Genomic DNA, 18,989 nt, shown 5'->3' on the forward strand with positions numbered 1-18,989 from the left:
TATGGAGAACAGTGTGGAGATTCCTTACAAAACTGGAAATAGAACTGCCTTATGACCCAGCAATCCCACTGCTGGGCATACACACTGAGGAAACCAGAAGGGAAAGAGACACGTGTACCCCAATGTTCATCGTAGCACTGTTTATAATAGCCAGGACATGGAAGCAACCTAGATGTCCATCAGCAGATGAATGGATAAGAAAGTCATGGTACATATACACAATGGAGTATTACTCAGCCATTAAAAAGAATACATTTGAATCAGTTCTAATGAGGTGGATGAAACTGGAGCCTATTATACAGAGTGAAGTAAGCCAGAAAGAAAAATGCCAGTAGAGTATAATAATGCATATATGGAATTTAGAAAGATAGTAATGATAACCCTGTATGCAAGACAGCAAAAGAGACACAGATGTATAGAACAGTTTTTTGGACTCTGTGGGAGAGGGCGAGGGTGGAATGATTGGGAGAATGGCATTGAAACATGTATACTATCATATATGAAACGAATCGCCAGTCCAGGTTCAATAAATGATACAGGATGCTCAGGGCTGGTGTATTGGGACGACCCAGAGGGATGGTATGGGGAGGGAGGTGGGAGGGGGGTTCAGGATGGGGAACACGTGTACACGCATGGCGGATTCATGTCAATGTATGGCAAAACCAATACAATATTGTAATTAGCCTCCAATTAAAATAAATAAATTTATTTAAAAAATAAAAAATAATATATATATACACATATATAATTCTAAAATAATATTTAAAGACTGTACCATTTGTTTTGAGTTGTCCTTGTCTCTTCTATTCCTTCTTATTTGGGGACTGCAAATCATAATGTTGCATCTAAAAATAAAAATAGATACATTTTATATTACTTCTCAAATATATTGGCATTATGCATTTCCACTTATATTCAAGGGACACTATTTTATAAAGCACTTAAAATACATACTGCTTGAAATGTTACTGCACCTTGAGCTATATTGCCTTATTAATGACAAAGTATGCCCTAATACAAGTAATCTTACATTTCCAATTCTAAAATCCTGTTCATTATACATGGTAATGCACCATATACTATTTTAATTTTAAAAAGCAGAATATATTTTGTTTTTGAAGTTAAATGTGAGGATGATTTATTTGTAAAAGTCATTTTATAATCACACATATCATAAGGCATATTTAACTAGCAACCCTGAATTTTTTCCATATGGTCTATACTTTTTTGTTTCCCTTGATCATAATCCTTGAAGAAACACAGCTTTCCTTTACCAGGTACTCACATAACCACAGAAATATTTCAACAAATAGGATTGTAATGATAGTGGAGGATGCACTCATACCAATCAGGATTTAGATATTCATGCCTATATTCATGGAAATTATTATTGAAGCAAGACTTTTGTGTTTGTGTGCACATTCGTATGTACGGGTGTCTATGTGTGTGTTTACTTTATATTAAACTATAAGGATCTAGATCAGAACTCAACTTTTTCTGTAAAAAGACAATAAATATTTCAGGCTTCACGGCCATGGAGTCTCCTTCATGAGTTAACTGCTGTTGTAGCACAAATCAAGCATAGAAAAGAGTCATTGACTATACATGGCTGTCTTCTGACAAAACATTATTTACAAAACCAAACAATGGGCCAGATTTGACCTGCAGGTCATATTTTGCCCACCCTGATCTAGATAATTATCTAAACTTATCACTTGGCTGAAAACATAAAAACGTTACATGTGAATTGTGCATTGGCTGCTAAATAATTTCAATTAAGCTTTTTTGAGGTAGTTGAACCCCTCCCTCATCCACTCTACTACAAAAATGCTGGCCTCTTATTCTCAAACAAAGCTAATTCTTTCCTGATCCTGGCTGTCACTCATTGACACTGTTACCTTTAATGGAAAACCTTTCCCCAACTCTTAACCTAATTAATTCTGAATACTCATTCTTAAAGTTTTGATTTGAATGTTACCTAGTTAGACAGGGCATCACAGCACTCACTCTGTTTTTGTGTGTGTATACATCATTTACTTATTGTCTAATATGTTCTTCCTTACTAGATTTTAAGCTCTGTGAGGGCAGGAGCCATACTTATTTTCTTAATCACTGTGTGTCAAGTACCTAGGATAATTCTTAGGAAAACTTAGACAATAAATATTTATGGAATGAAAAATAAACTCCTTTCAGAATGATTTGTTCTAGAATTATAAATATATCATCAGTTTTCCACTTACAATCTCCCCCTACCTTGAATTCTTTATACAATAATGTATAAATTCCTTAGAGTGGCAAAGAAAACCAATCTGACAATCTTCTAGCCTCATCTCTCACAACAACAGAGTCTCATTTCCCAGCCTTAACACCACATTCTACCTCGGTGTGCAAAAGCTTATAGAATCTGGAGTTTTTACCTGCTTTGTACCATAAGGTCAGCTTCCTCGGTGGCTCAGCAGTAAAGAATCTGCCTGCAATGCTGGAGACATGGGTTCTACCCAGGAAGAACCCCTAGAGAAGGAAATAGCCACTCCCTCCAGTATTCTTTGCAAAATCCAACAGAGCCTAGTGGCCTATAGTCCATGGGGTCGCAAGAATCAGACATGACTGAGCGACTCAACAACCACAATAAAGGATGAGGTCATCTCTCTACTTCCTCAAACTCCCCCAATGTTTATCCTATTTCCCTAAAAAAAACTCAAAAAATTCTGTCAAAACTCAATTCCAAGAAGAGTTTTCATACAGCTGACCAACTGCCCAGACCCCTCTTCCACAGTTTCCCACTCTCTCCTACAGAATCACTTTGGAAACCATTATGCGTTGCTTTTTACTGCTCTCACGTATCTGCTTCTCCATGCATTCAGACCATACTCTACGTTCTTCAAGGGCATGAGACTTTGATTCACTCATCTCTGTATCCCTAGTACATGCATGGTGTTTGTCACATATAAAAGAAAAATTGTTCCTAAACCTCTTTTAAGGAAGAAATAATTTCATGATGAACTTTAGCCAAATATAATTCCATTACACACATCTTATTAGGACTCGTTCTGGGAGATGAACTGTGTCCCCTGACTAGTGAATCACCAGTAGTCACCCCCAAACTCTAATCATCTTTGACTGGACATAATCTTGTTTTTGCGCTTAGCTTAAATATTACTTGGAGAAGGAAATGGAAACCCACTCCAGTACTCTTGCCTGGAAAATCCCATGGACGGAGGAGCCTGGTAGACTACAGTCCATGGGATCGCCAAGAGTCGAACACGACTGAGCGACTTCACTTAAATATTACTATGCAGTCATGCTATTTTCTTAGCAAAAGTTTCTACTAAGAATGAAACTTTGAACTGGCCCACTAGAGGCCTTTATCCCCACAGCAAGACTGTAATGATGTGATTGCAACATGTATATTCATAATTAAATTTTCTGAAGAGTTCCTTAGTAGAAAATCTTGGTAGGGCCTCAATAAATATTTGTTGACCAAACGAACAACCTTCTCACAAGTAGAACTTTTCTGAAGTTACACATGTTCTACCAAACCAAAGCCCAGGAAACACACACAAAACCTTGAAAACATTGTTAAACCCGCAAAGTCACATCCTGCAGTCTCTCTCAGGATGACAAAAGGCTCTTCTTCCTGACAGACTGAAGTATTTATGCAAAAATTACCCATGCTCAATAGCACATACCATACGAAAACCACTTGTGGACAAAACTGAAAAGTCAACTTAAATTCAGAAAGCACACCAATTCCAATTCCTCTATTAACTTCCTCACCTTGTGAAATTATTCTTATTGGTATTTTAATTTCATAAGTCTGAAAGAGAGAGAGAAACCTAGCTACTTGAGCAGATGGCAGTCACAGACTGCATACCACAATTAAGAACTAGTGTACAAGCAGCAGCAGCCTGATACAGTAAAAACAGTTCCTGAATACCAGTGCCACCTAAGTTTGTCTTAAAGGAACACTCAAGACCAGTTGAGGAAATAATAGTTCTGTCATTTTCTGTGGTCACCTGAAAATCTGGCATGAGGGTTCCAGATAAGGGGGAACTGCTTGCTTCCTTTGCTTTCAAGTTTTGCCCATCTGTGCTGCCTGTGGTGTCACCAACCGTGTAACCATGTAGGGGCCCCCAAGGGTTGCCAAATGTTCCAACATATGCAACGATTGATATATCCAAGGAAGGACATTCCATTGACACAGCATGGGCTCCAATCAATACAGACCAGGTGTCCATAGGATACCCCTGAGCTAAACTGCAATCTAAGTGAAGTACATTTTCCATACCACCTGAGTCACTGTTCTTCACTCTTAGCCTTCCTTTCAAGGGTAAAACCTCTGCCAACACAACCTGTCTCCCTCCTCAATTAACATGCTTTTACAGAAAAAGATCTGAAATCAGGCTTAGCAGAAATCTCAGCTATTGTGTCGTCTCCATCAGAAGTCATTGTTTTTAAGTCTTTTCTCTAATACAAAATGAAAGAAAGGAAAATTCCTCCATGAACACACGGTAGGATTAATTGATGAGTAATAGAAGGAATTTTTCTGATATTCTCAAAATATTATTGTATCTGCACTGGTCAGAGTAAGTTCTAAATTTTATTCTAGAATTTATTATTTTTAAGATTGAAGTTTTAAAGGCTCTCAGATACCCCATTTTTCTTTAGGATAAGATTCACAAATTTCTTGAAATAGTTATATGATGAAAACTGGTGGTGGGGGCGGTGGCTGCAAAAGACCTTGGAGGCTTCGAATGAGCAGTGTCTCTTTCTGGGGTCCCAGTTTACTCATCTACAAAATGGGAAGAAAAATACCCATCCTGATTATATCATAAGCTTGTGTTGTACTGCTCAAACAGAGAAAATTCATGGGAGTGGATACTGAAATTAATTAAACACTAAGTATGAATGAAATGCAATTACCATAGTGTCTCATTTAAAAAAAAAAAAGTGAAAATTCAAGTTTGAAATTCAACAGTCATGCCCCTGGCTCCCACACTCATCTTTCTGTAATGCAAGGTTTTCTAAAAAATCCAACTGAATACCTTTCATTTTTCTTATTTTCAAGTGAGATCTATGATTTGGGGCTAAGGTGCATTTTTCTTGCTGTGACCTTATGCCATTATGCGACTTCACAACACAGCAACACACCATTAAGAACATCTCAAGAAAGAGGTGGTAGCAGTCTTTTGGCCCTTAACAAAATTTCTGTATCTGTGTCACAGAAGTTGGTGACTAGAGGTCCTTCCTTCTGGCTGTACCATTTTTAACCCTGTTAAAGATCCGAGCAAGTGAGGTGGGTTTGGATGACAGTAAAGGAGACAGAAGAAAAAAAAAAAAGTTGCTAAGGAAGTACATTTTCTAGAAACAGAAAAGAGATCTTGAGATTATAGGTTCAATAAAGTGATAACCTTTAGATATGGCCTGGCATGTAAGTTCGGGCCTACCCACTACACATTTACAATGGGCCCAATGTCCAAATGTAGAATTCCTGAAAAACAATTCTAACTTATAAAATTAGAGGGCCTTACAGAAAGGATCCTCACAGGACATTCATTTCCTCCTCTTGCATAATATGATTTGGTATTTAATTTCCAAAAATTTAAGAGGCATGTGAAGGGATGGGTTGGGAGGGATAATCTTACTCTATTACAAAACATGAATCCAACAGACCAGGTAATCATTTGCTAAAGCCTCTCTCTGTAGGAGATGCTATTCACAAAACTACCTAGGCTCTCTTATCCAAATATTCGCTCTGATAGACAGCATTATCATTGCTATTTAGCATATATATTGCTCTTCACAATCATATATTGCCTAATCTTAGCAACACATCCCCAGTGAGCATTATCATTTCTATTTGCAGATGAAAAGAATACAACATACAAAGGTTAAGTGACTTACCCATCATGAAACAACCATTCAGTGCTGAACAAGAAACAGAGCTAAGGACTGGACTATAAAACAACAGGCACTCCAGCTATTAAATTGTAAACAGAAGACTCACTTCTTGAACATATGAGAAAGAGCTTAAGTTCACGTTTTTAATGCCTTGTCTCAAAGGGAGAATTAAATCATTAAATCTTGGCTTATCCTTTCCACTTTTTCAAGGTATCTCCTTTTATCTCAGGCTGAGTAGAGCAGTAATTCTTTCAAATCTGCCACAGAATCATCTGCAGGTTTAGATCAGACCTGTTTCTAAAAGCAAAGATTTTCTCCAGTCGCTGCAAAACCTACCACTCGTGCCCGTTCTGCGAAGCACAGTATTCCCCTTTCAGTCCTATGTTGCAACTGAATAATACCATTCATATCAAATTGCTTCAGAACCCACACACCCTTAGTTTGAGGATCACCACAAATATACTTGCACGTACGTGTGTGCACCTGTTATCTGTTACTTGCAGGGAAAGGATAAGGATAGAAGTCCTTTGTCTCTTATTTAACTCTCCCGTAAGATTATACAATTAGAAAAGGCAGGAATTATACTTCTAATTCACATTAAACCCTTTTCTAGAAGGCATATTATGGATATTTAAAAAATGAAAATTTCCAATTTCTATTCAAGTTATTCTGAGGACTTATTTTCATGCTTCCTTTTTAATAGTCCTTAAATAATGCCTAATAGATAGGTTCAAACTCATAACTAAGGTCACCATACCTGGTGGTTTTTACCTGACCTGATACATTTTGGCAAACACAAATTTCCAGCTGTTTAATTTGTTTGAAAAAGTGATTCTTGGGAATCATGAAGTTAAAGGAAATTCACAGGGCATCTAGTCTATCTAAGTTGATTAAGGCAGGATACAGATGAGTTTTATTACCTTTAGCTTATCACTGGACTAGTATACATTTTAATCTCACAAGTGTTATCCTCCAATCCCTTTAATAATCTCAGTGAAAGGAAATAGTTCTTTTAATAAGTCTAGACAGCATATAGGGTGATATATTTTGCAACATGCATTTGTAGTTTATACTTTTAAAATTCAGCCAACAGTTGTTGTGATATTTGACATTATCTTTCTAAATGGTTTCCACAAATATATGGCTTCGCGATTTTCCATCAAAAACCCCAGTCATGTTGGTGTATTTTTGGCAGGAAGCCTTATTCCAAATCTGAGACACCATATACATGCTTTTAAGAGATGCCGTTAGATGGGTAAGTATTATTTCCCATGAGAAATGGCTGTTTCAGTATCTGCCCATCTCTGAGTTTCAGGTAACAGAAATATAATGCTACATTAGAAAAAAAGATATTACTTTTTTTTTAAACCAAGTGAGAGGCTTCTGAATTTTCAATAGCAATGGAAAATGTATTATCCCTCTGATAATATCAAGGCAACAATTTTAGTCTGTATCTATTGGTGAATCCCAGAATCAAGAGAAGAGCAAAATAAATATTTTAGAACCAGCCATTAGTTTAACAAGCCCACAATGTGTACATCAAGGATGATCAAACCTCTCTCATAAAAGTACTCCAGTATCTTTCTTCCTCAGCATATCACACTCAGCGTATCTTCCTCAGTGTATCATAACAGCTGATTTACCTGATTTCAACATTTCCACTGCATCTTGATGAGCTTTGGAGAAGTTTTGTGAAAGGATCTTTTCCCTTAATACACAAATGGAGATTGGCAAGAGGACAGAAACAATCTGTTAAATCTTACTGGCAATGCTTTCCCCACTCCTTAATTTCATAAAGGTTAAAGACACTACTCTGAACAAAGGCCTATTAAAATTCTGAAGGATGGAGCCTGCCCATCACAAATACCAAGGTGGTGGGTGAGCAAAAGGAAGAAGGACAAAAAAAGAAAGAAATCCCACCCCTTTGTACAAGGTTAGATCAGCCCTTGTGTACACAGAGCTATCTGAGGGGAGGATCAAGCTCTAAAGATTTTAATTTCAGCAAAGTCATACAGAGCTAATGGAGCCACTGGCGATCAATAGCTCCCACTCTCCTGTGAGAGAGAGAGATTTATTGAGCTCTCCCCACTGATCCTGCATCAAGTAGAACCAGCAGTGTTGATCACTGCACCCCCAATTCCTGCAGTGTGAGAATGACTGATTCCATTCCTAGCAGCAGCTCAGCTTTCACAGCCAGCAGAGTTCTCTGATAATCTCTTAATATGTCCACTGTTATAATATCTTTATGATGTTCAGGCTGAGAGATAAGGGAACCAATAAATCACTCAATTCTCTCCAAGTTCAGACCCAATTTCGGAAAAGACACAGGAAAAGGATAACAGCAATCCAAGTAGCAGTTTTATTGCTAGGAACCCAAACCTGTTGGTCCTACCCCTTCTCCAGTCCCTTGGACTCTAACCTACAATAACATTTGGTCAGCACCACACTCACCCAGCAAGGTGCCTCATGCTCAAACGCAAAACTCGGACAATGGCTGTTAGACCCTCACTTCACCAATCAGACAAAGCTATGTTCTCTGAATGAAAGTAACAAGAAAAACCAAAACTACCTCTTCTAATACTGGAAGTTCTCACACAGAACAGGGTTTTCCCAAACACTGCAATCAAACTGACATGCTTTGTATTACTGGACATTTAGGAGACATCTATATTTGGAATTATTAATTTATCAAATGATAATCACTTACAGGCATTAGAGAAAATAGTAAGGCTTGTTCCTGACTACTTCATTTCAGAGTGATTATCTCTGCTGGGAGCAGACACAACTGCTGTTTTATTCATTGCTTCCAAAATCAGGAATCCCTCTTGTCCTCCACAGAGAGAAGCATTACATGCTGGCAGACATTCAAGTGGCAGGCACCAAGTGTTATGCACGGTTCACAGGCAATGGGTTAGGCTGTTGCCCTTTGCACATGAAGAAGTCAGCTCGGGTGTTTGCCACTCCCATTAAATCAGATAACAGTTTTCAAGAGTGAAGCTGGACTTTGACAGTCGGACACGACTGAAGCGACTTAGCAGCAGCAGCAGCAGTTAAAACACTACTGCAACTAACGTCCACTAAACCACCAGAGAAGGGCCATGGAAGAATCCATCAGCAACCAGATGGTTCTCAGATCCAAATATATTTGCACTGCATATCTCTATTCCTTCCCTTATATATACACCCTTTCCCACTCCTTCTGAAGTCATATACTCAATGCTATGTAATCAGCTCCATTAAAATCTTCACTTCCCAGGTGACTCAGTAGTGAAGAATACGCCTGCCAATTCAGGAGATGCAGGTTCTATCCCTGGGTTGGGAATATCCCCTGGAGAAGGAAACGGCAACCCACTCCAGGATTCTTGCCCGGAAAATCCATGTATGGAGGAGCTTGGCAGGCTACAGACCATAGGGTCGCAAAAGGGTCAGACACAACCTAGTGACTAAACAACAACAACAACTAAAACTTTATTCCAGATTTGTACATCTAGAATGCTTAATTAACTTGAACTTACTACTAAAATAAAACCAGTGTTCCCAACTTTCTCAGAATCACAGATCTCTGAAACAAAGGATAAAAGCAAGTTTCTTAGGTTGCATTCAAAATGATTACTTTCATTTCTTTTTATCTTTTGCATTTATTAAAAGTGCAAGATCAAATTGATGTTTTAAAAGATCAGATAGTCACCTTATGCTGTTCCAAGCAATTAAAAACATTAGATCAATGTGCTGTCTATTCCCGAAACAAAATCTTCAGATCAAGGGCAAGTTCACTGAACAGAAGACACATCACATCCCAGGTGTGACAGCCTACAAAGACCACATAATCAGGTATATGAACAGTGTCTTTTTTCTGTTTGTTTAATTTATACATAAATACATGAAACATTGACAGGAATTTGCTAGTAAAGCAGAAGATAAAGAACAGACTTAATTCCCAATCTTCTAAGAAAGTAGAGAGTTTCAATAAAAACTCATTATTTAATGGGTGACTGTACTGTGTTTAGACATTGAGCTAGCTACTATAATCCCTATTTTGTAGATTTAGAAATTGAAATTCAAGTATGTTACATAGCTGTAATAATAGTAGTAAGTGATGGAGCCAAGATTTAACTCCACATACTTTGATTTCAAAGGCCATGTTATACTGACCATTATACAAGGTTGACCATTATCAAGTTGCTGCATGGCTCATTAAGTCAGATTCTGTCTCTGTTTAAATTACTCCAAAGGAGGAGTAAGAAAGACACTCTTATAAGTGGTATGGTGTTCCTGTTCAGGCGTTAAGTCGTGTATGACTCTTTTGACCCCATGGACAGCAGAGTTATTTGGCAAAACTAATACAATTACGTAAAGTTTAAAAATAAAATAAAATTAGGAAAAAAAATAAATAAATAAAACATATTTTTAACATAGAATTATGCATACTGAAATATATAGTAATATATGATTAAGCAAATACTTTATGGAAATAATTTAATTTTTGAAAAAAGATACATTAATTCACTTAGTTTTCAATCAAGGTCAAGGAGAAAAAGTCTACAATAACTGAAAATTATCAGTTATTGAAGACCTACAATGTGACAGGATCATAATAGTCATTATCTTATTTAATCCTCGTGTAACTTTATGCTACAATGCATTATAATCCTTGTTTAACAAAAAAGAAAACAGACTCATAGTGATTAAATGACTTGACCAAAATTAACACAGTGAGGGGAATCAAAGGTATTCAGATCCAGTCTGTTAACTCCATTGCTTAAGCTTTCTTCACTCTAACATATCAACATTTTTTTTGAGATAAAATTTGTATACAACATTATATAAGTTTCAGGTATACTCCAACACATAAATTCTTAATAATTAACAAGCACCAAATACACAAAAATACATAAGCATGCATGTGCTTACTTATATAACACCATCACTGGCTTAAAAGTTAAAAAAAAAAAAAGTGTGTGGCAAATAGCCAGCTTAAAATTTGCTTACAATAAGTATTTCTTAAATATAATACTGATAGGTAAGGCTTTTTACTAAACAGTATTTTAATGACACAAATGCTATGCAAAACAATAATATAATACTTTTTCCATTTTTAAGAAAGTATATAAATTCATCCTATTTCAAAAATGGAAACAGCTCCCAATGCAACATAAGAAGATTAGACAGCATATCATTAATTATTAATAAGTGGCAGAGACTTGCATTACCCAAAGAATCATATGCACACATGCTGTGGTTATAAAAATTAAGCTAGTGGCACAAATGTAAGAGTTTTTCTTTAAATTATGCTTTAATCTTATGATCAATTTTCTAATTATGGTCAGTGATATTAATTTTTTATAAAAGCATTTGTTCCATTTTAAAAACAATTTCTCCCTGATTAATAATTTTGGAATACAGTATTTACTAACTCTGAACATCTTCTGACCTAGCAATTCTATTCCTAGGTATATGCCCAACAGAAACATATTCACATATGCATCAAAAATAAACATAAGAATATATTCACTGTAGTAGTATTTGAAATAGGCCTAAGTTTTAAACTAACCAAGTGGCTATTAACAGTTAAATAAATAAATCCTGATATATTCATAAAATGAGATATAATCCAGTAATGAAAATGACTATATCTCACAAATATTTAGAGAAACAAGCCAGACATAATACCTAAAAAAGGTTTTTGAGTATTGAGTATTGAGTATTTAGTGGTATTGCTATTATTTTTATTCATTTCTCTAGCACTCCTGGGAAAATCCTTCCTTTCTTAAAAGCAGTATAATATTGTCCTCTTGGGGCACTTCATTACACTCTCCTACAAGAAGGGATACTACTGTCTTGATGGTTAATGAATTTATATCAGACATTGTATAGAGTGAAAAACCAAGTCTGCATATGCACGAGTATGGCTTCTTAAAAAAAAAAAAAGAAAATCCCATTAGACTCATAAGATCGGCAAAGAAGCTCTCTCTTTCTCTACTATGTACTCCTTGCATTCCTTACATTGGAGAAAATCCAAAATGCAAATGGAAATCACAAAAAATAAAACAATTAACCCAAAGTGGAAAGAAGATAATCATAAAGCAAGGTAAGAAAAGAAACACAATGACCACATCAGGAATATTAGAGGAGATAACATTACAAAACCTACGTATATTTCAAAGGATAATGAGGGAATGTTATCAATAAATTTATGCAATAACTCAAAAACATAGAACATTAATTAGATCCATCATTGAAAATCTTTTACAAAAAAAAAAAAAAAAACAAAGAAAACACCAGGCACACATTTTTTCACAAATGAAACCAAACACTTAAATAAATAATACAAATTCTATACCAATACATAAATTAAAGAGGATAAAATATACCCAAAATAATTTGATAAAACCAGAGAAAGCCTGACAAAACCTAACAAATATATAACAGGAAAAAAAAATTAGAAATCAATACCCAGCATGCACCTAGACTCAATGATACTTCAGTTCAGTTCAGTTGCTCAGTCATGTTCGACTCTTTGTGACCCCATGAATCACAGCACGCCAGGCCACCCTGTCCATCACCAACTCATGGAGTTCACCCAAACTCATGTATATCGAGTCGGTGATACCATCCAGCCATCTCATCCTCTGTCGTCCCCTTCTCCTCCTGCCCCCCATCCCTCCCAGCATCAGGGTCTTTTCCAATGAGTCAACTTTTCACATCAGGTGACCAAAGTATTGGAGTTTCAGCTTCAGCATCAGTCCTTCCAATGAACACCCAGGACTGATCTCCTATAGGATGGACTGCTTAGATCTCCTTGCAGTCCAAGGGACTCTCAAGAGTCTTCTCCAACACCACAGTTCAAAAGCATCAATTCTTCGGCGCTCAGCTTTCTTAACAGTCCAACTCTCACATCCATACATAACCACTGGAAAAACCATAGCCTTGACTAGACGGACCTTTGTTGGCAAAGTAATATCTCTGCTTTTCAATATGCTATCTAGGTTGGTCATAATTTTCTTTCCAAGGAGTAAGCGTCTTTTAATTTGATGGCTGCAGTCACCATCTGCAGTGATTTTGGAGCCCCAAAAAATACGGTCTGACACTGTTTCCACTATTTCCCCATCTATCTGCCATGAAGTGCTGGGACCAGATGCCATGATCTTAGTTTTCTGAATGTTGAGCTTTAAGCCAACCTTTTCACTCTCCTCTTTCACTTTCATCAAGAGGCTTTTTAGTTCCTCTTCACTTTCTGCCATAAGGGTGGTGTTATCTGCATATCTGAGGTTACTGATATTTCTCCCAGCAATCTTGATTCCAGCTTGTGCTTCTTCCAGCCCAGCGTTTCTCATGATGTACTCTGCATAGAAGTTAAATAAGCAGGGTGACAATATACAGCCTTGACGAACTCCTTTTCCTATTTGGAACCAGTCTGTTGTTCCATGTCCAGTTCTAACTGTTGCTTCCTGACCTGCATATAGATTTCTCAAGAGGCAGGTCAGGTAGTCTGATATGCCCATCTCTTTCAGAATTGTCCACAGTTTATTGTGATACACACAGTCAAAGGCTTTGGCATAGTCAAAGCAGAAATAGATGTTTTTCTGGAACTCTTGCTTTTTCGAAGATCCAGTGGATGTTGGCAATTTGATCTCTGGTTCCTCTGCCTTTTCTAAAACCAGATTGAACATCTGGAAGTTCACAGTTTATGTATTGCTGAAGCCTGGCTTGGAGAATTTTGAGCATTACTTTACTAGTGTGTGAGATGAGTGCAATTGTGCGGTAGTTTGAGCATTCTTTGGCATTGCCTTTCTTTGGGATTGGAATGAAAACTGATCTTTTCCAGTCCTGTGGCCACTGCTGAGAATGACACTTAGTAAACAGCAAACTGAATGAGCAAAGTACAACACCATTTCACCAAGTGGCATTTACCCAAGAATACAAGATTGTTTTATCATTCAAAAAATCAGTCAGAATAATTCTCCACAGCAACAGAATAAATTACAAAGCCTTATGATTATGTTGTTGTTCAGTTGCTAAGCTGTGTCTGACTCTGCAACCCCATGAACTGTAGCACGCCAGGCTTCCCTGTCCTGGTGAGTTTGCTCAAACTCATGTTCACTGAGTCCATGATGGCTTCCCTCATGGCTCAAATGATAAACAATCTGCCTGCAATGCAGGAGACCAGGTTCAATCCCTGTGTTGGGAAGATCTCCTGGGGAAGGGAAGAGCTACACATTCCAGTATTCTTGCCTGGAGAGTTACATGAAGAGAGGAGCCTGGTGGGCTACAGTGCAGGGGTTGCAAAGAGTTGAAAACGACTGAGTGACTAACACTTTCACTGTCACTATGATTATGTAAGTTCATAAAAAAGCATTTGACAAAATTTAACTCCTATTCACAATAAACCTCTCAGCATACCAGAAAGAGAAGAAAATTTCTTCAAACTCAAAAAGGCTATCTATGAAAAATAGTAAAAGACTAGATAACTTAACACCTAAGACTGGGAACAAAACATACTCTCCTACTACCTGTATTCAAATATATTGGGAGTTCCTGTGTAGTGCCTTAAGCCGGGAAATAAAGTCAAAAGCTTGGAGAGGAAGAAAATACTACTATTGTATATAGTACATAGAATATAAAAGAGTTTGTATAGAAAATCCTAAAAAATATACAAAATAATTATTAGAATTAAATGCATTTATGAGGGTCACAGGATTCAAGATCAATACAAAAAAAACAACTGTATTTGTAAATATATGGTGGTAGCAAACGAAAATACTGACTTTTTAACATATCTCACTTACAAGTGTTAAATAGTTAAATAATAAGTAGCTGGAAACATAAAGCATGTAAAAGCTTAAAAATACACAAATGAAAAGACATCAACACTGAAAAGTGTACATTACTGAAAGCAAATAAAGACCTAAATAAATGAAGAGATATATCATGATTATAGTACAAGACTCCATATTATAAATATTCCCCAATTTATCTATAGTTATATGACAATCACAATTCAAATCAACAGCCATTTTGACAAACGGTCAAGTTGATTGTAAACAGTATATGGAGAAACAAGAATCTATATTAGACCAAATAAACTTATTCAAAAACAAAGTTGGAAAATCCACTGATTAAAAAATATGGAATACAGAATATATATATAGAGAGAGAATAAAGTTACAGTAATCAAGATAATGTGTTGTTTTTTTGTTCTTTAGTCGCTCAGTCATGTCCAGCTCTCTGTGACCCCATGGACTATAGCCGTGGGATTCTGTCCATGGGATTCTCCAAGCAAGAATACTGGAGTGGTTGCCATTTCCATATTCAGGAAGATAATGTGTTATTGATAAAAATGGACATTGAAGAGTGAAACAGAGTTCAGGGGAAAAAACTTATAAAAATATTGCACTAATTTTCACCTAATAATCTCAGGCTATCAAAATGAGAAAAAGTTTTGCTTTTTTATTGGTACTAGAACCATGCAACGAATACATAGAAGAAAATTGAACCTTGACTCCAACCTCAGATCATATATAATATTAACTCAAGATGGATCTAAATACAAAAAGCAGAACTATACATTTATAAATTTTCTAAAAGGAAACACAGAGGATGGTTACTGTAATTTTGTTACAGGCAGGAATTTCTTAAGAAGATCTCATGCATGTGTGTGTGCTCAGTTGCTAAGTCATGTCTGACTCTCTGCAACCTCATGGACTATAGCCCACCAGACTCCTCTGTCCATGGAATTCTCCAGGCAAGAATACTGGAGTGGTTGCCATTTCCTTCTCCAGGGCATCTTCCTGACCGAGGGATCAAAACTGCATCTCCTGCATTGGCAGCTGGCTTCTTTACCACTGAGCCACCAGGGAAGTCCCCTCATACACGTAAATCTGACAATTCCACTCTCAGGTATATGGCCCACAGAATCAACTCAAGATGTTCACCAAATATATGTACAAAATTCTCAGAACATTATCTACAATATTCTAAACTAGAAACAATCCATATGCCCATTAACAATAGAAGAGGAAAATAAACTGTGGCTTATTTACACAAAAGTATTCAAAATATCAATGAGAATAAATAAACTACAGGCATACCTAGAGACACTGAAGATTTGGTTCCAGAACACCGCAGTAAGCAAATATTGCAATAAAGTGAGGCACACAAATTTTTTACCCGTGTGTATAAGTGATGTTGACATTATACTATAGTCTACTAAATGCGTAATATCATTATGCCTTAAAAACAATGTAGATACATTAATTAAAAATACTTTACTTACAAGCACGCTAACCACCATGTAAGCCTTCAATGATTTATAGCAATAATATCCAAGATCACTGACCATAGATCTCCATAATAAATATAGTAACGAACAACTTTAAAATATAGTGAGAATCACCAAAATGTGATGCAGAGACACAAAGTGAGCAAATACTGTTGGAAAAATGGCACCAATAGACTTAGTCCATGCAAGTTTGTGACAAATTTTCAATTCGTTAAAAAAATAAAGAGTACATCTGAAGCAAAACGCAAATAAACAAAGCACAATAACATGAGGTATGCCTGTAGTATGAATAGATTACGAATGGATCTCATAATGTGAGTGAAAGAAGACTAAAAAGGTCTAAGACTAGAGGTAAGATTTCATTTCCAAAATAGACAAAATTAATGCCTAGTGTTAGGAATCAAAAGTGGTTATCTTTTGAGACAAGTGTCTGCTGCTGCTGCTGCTAAGTCACCTCAGTCGTGTCCGACTCTGTGCGACCCCACAGACGGCAGCCCACCAGGCTCCCCCGTCCCTGGGATTCTCTAGGCAAGAACACTGGAGTGGGTTGCCATTTCCTGCTCCAGTGCATGAAAGTGAAAAGTCCAAGTGAAGTCGCTCAGTCATGTCTGACTCTTAGCGACCCCATGGACTGCAGCCCACCAGGCTCCTCCATCCATGGGATTTTCCAGTAGGAAGGCCAAAAGAGTGCCTCCTGAAGCTTGAAATATGCTATTATATATCTTCATCTGGGTTTTTATTACATAGACACATTTATTTGTGAAAATTCGTTGAGTTATACACTGCTGCTTTGAACTTTTTATGTATGCTACATGTCAACTCCAAAAGTTTATTTTTTAAAAAATCTATGGTAAACCAGAGAAATACATTTCACACTTTGGTCATGAGATGTCATTCAAAACTGCCATGGACAGGCCTAATGGTAAAAGTGATAGAAGAGATGTGTGGTTTTAAAACCCTATTCGCCATGTACTTCAGAAATAAGTTTATTTTCATTTGAGCATCTGGTTATTTCAGGTGCCCCTGGGGCAAGACCAAAATTTATAGTTCTGTGGTTATATAGGCCACTTGTTTATATCGAGAATTTTATGGCTTAGTTCCCCAGGCTTATGTCAGTATTGCTGCTGGAGTTTTCTCTGTTAATTACCCTCCGGGACTTCAGTGTGCACACAGATGTCAATTCAGATGGGCCAGCGTGTGTCTTTCTGGAAGCAATGGACTCTGAGTTTTAACCAGATGGTTGAGGCAAGTTCCCTTAAGACCAAGCTCATTCTAAACTTTGTCTACAGACTTAATTTGTGAAGAGGGTTCCATTTTCAATGTCTAATCTGATTTACCCAGTCATTAGCTCTTTAAATTTCTTTCTTATAAAATAACATTTTAAAATTTCATGATAAATGCCTAGATATAAAGGCAAACATTTTTAAGAATTTACTGTGTGCCAAGCAAGGTCTTAAACCTTCTATATATAATTAATTCATCTAATCACTACAACTAATTTATACAATAGGAACTATTAAAATCATCCTCGTTTAAAAGAACGAAAATGAAGTACAGATAGATAAAAAGCTTGGCCAAGTGACATGGAAGGTGTAAGATTTAGTGCCAGGTAGGTAAGTTCCAGCCCGAATCCATGGGCCTTAATGATGAGTACAAGCTACAGAAGGAAGGCGTGGTTTTTAAAATCTTGTTTACCATGTACTATGGAGCCTTTAGTTCTGTGCACCCAAGTCCACCAACCATGAGAACTCCATACGACCACTGTGACTAAATGTTAAGCAAAACGGAAAATGCCAGCATCTATATTCTTAACCATTCTCAAGGCAAGGATTAAATACTTGTAAACGTGTAGAATTCTCCACTCTCATTGCTGCAAATCTGTATTCTATCTTGGTCAACTTATTTATACCTACGTAAGTCTCAGATTCCTTATAGACAGTGTGCATAATACCTACCTAAACAACAGCATCAGCATAAAATTACATGCATTTAAAGTACATGCATTTATGGTATTACTGTTCCTGGGAACTATTAATAAAACCTCTACGTTATTTACAAATGAGGCAGTTACGAAGAAATTGGAGGGTGGAGCCCCAGCAAAATGCAAAATTTCCTCAGGCATTACACATCATTAAAATTACCGCTGTGCTTCTCATTGGCAAGCTCACCCACTTCCAGATCAACGTCAGCCAAGAGAATGATGGAGCCTTTGGTTCTGTACATCCACGTCCTCCAACCATGGAAAGTCCACGCTATCTTGTGACCATGTGTTAAAACAATGGAAAAATCTCAGGAAACTTTTTCCAGAATTCACACTTTTCTTACTTTACTTTTGCCCTTTGGATTACTTTTCAACTTCAGCAGAAATTAAAGCCAAAGGACTATTTTTTTTTTTTTTTTTTTGGTCACAAGTTAAATTCCACCTTCTGCAGAAAAAAATAATTCAACATGTAAGTTTATGTGTAAACATGACATTCCAAATCATCTTCACATTAACATTTACTTCACTGAAAAATAAACGCAAATACATGGTACTTTTTCTTGGGAATAAAAGAGACTGTGGATTCTCTTTTACTAGCTGTAAATGTGCTCTGGGGAAATTCTCTGCCAACTTTATGGATAATACAAACAGGTCTGTTAGCAATGCTGGTGTACTGTAGACAGAATGTAGAATTCACCTTGCAGGCTCAAGAGCCCGCTGCAATTCATACATGCACAGCAGCTATTAAAGGGTAACGGCAATGCTACGGATGGTTAACACTTTCCTCTTTCTGCCTTTCCTTTCTTGTTATCTTCAATTTCTCTGAAA

At 36.8% G+C, this 18,989-nt stretch overlaps 1 long non-coding RNA gene across 31 annotated transcripts in view; it reads right to left on the reverse strand.

The window, feature by feature from the left end:
- LOC147366712 (uncharacterized) overlaps positions 1–18,989 on the reverse strand; it is a 409,970-nt gene that overhangs the window by 302,759 nt on the left and 88,222 nt on the right. For 12 of the 31 annotated variants that reach the window (XR_015168983.1, XR_015168988.1, XR_015168999.1 and 9 more), the window contains 2 exons: positions 9,590–9,711; positions 776–845 (listed from right to left, as the gene is read on the reverse strand). This is a non-coding gene — a long non-coding RNA (uncharacterized LOC147366712). The other 19 variants (XR_015168997.1, XR_015169005.1, XR_015168996.1 and 16 more) reach the window with 6 other exon arrangements.

This window comes from Bos grunniens, chromosome 8 (genome assembly GCF_055505025.1).
Source record: "Bos grunniens cultivar Pamir isolate PY7600 chromosome 8, Bosgru_T2T1.0, whole genome shotgun sequence".
Taxonomy (NCBI): domain Eukaryota; kingdom Metazoa; phylum Chordata; class Mammalia; order Artiodactyla; family Bovidae; genus Bos; species Bos grunniens.